This window comes from Dipodomys merriami, unplaced genomic scaffold, assembly GCF_024711535.1.
Source record: "Dipodomys merriami isolate MVZ:Mamm:240054 unplaced genomic scaffold, mDipMer1.0.p SCAF_240, whole genome shotgun sequence".
NCBI classification, from domain to species: domain Eukaryota; kingdom Metazoa; phylum Chordata; class Mammalia; order Rodentia; family Heteromyidae; genus Dipodomys; species Dipodomys merriami.
Genome location: NW_027203827.1, coordinates 1,229,117 through 1,229,945, shown reverse-complemented (window position 1 = coordinate 1,229,945; position 829 = coordinate 1,229,117).

Genomic DNA, 829 nt, shown 5'->3' with positions numbered 1-829 from the left:
TGAGCAACACAAATGGTGCGTGGTATTACTTTTAGACTTTAATGAATGGTTGAACCTGTCTGACATTAGTGCTGGGTAAATGAATCAACTCTATTGTAACTTGCTCCCTACACTTGAAAAACTTGTAGTGTCACTAAGTGTCATCTACTTATCAAATGTTATTTTGGTAAGTGTGATTTCAAAAAGTTTATTTGAAAAGGAATACACTTTCAGGAGATTAAATGTAGGTTGGTTTGAGAATGACAACATTTTTATACCACAGAACCAAGTTGTACTAAAGTACCAGTGTTTTGAAGCACAAACGATCTTCTCAATTAATGTTTTGCTGAATTAACTTTAACTTCTAAGTCATTTTCCTGACCATGGTAGATCAATCACGGATCTATCCTTCCAGGAACTATTTTTTGGGCCCACTTATGCTGGACTGAAATATTACATTAGTCATTAGGGGAGAGGTATTAAAAATAATCTTGTGACACTTTCTGATTTGTTCACTTATATGGGCTGGTCATCTGTCAATTCAGGTTGAAATACAGTAATTTCTCTAGATTTTGTGACTTCATCTTTCATTTTAAGTTGCCTTACATTACACAATTGCTTGCTGCTAATTCTTGTTTCTCAAGGAATTGGAGCCCTGAAATATAAGAAATGAGAAATTGAGATGGATTTTCAGTTACTGTCTGCTGGCATGTTGCGTAGGCCTAGGTGAGAAGTATTGCCCCTGCTATCTGATGATGCAGGTAACTCAGCCATAAGATATTAGGACCCATGGGTCTATAGAAGAATAATGTCTTTTAGATATCATATTAGCAAAATTGGAGTATAATAT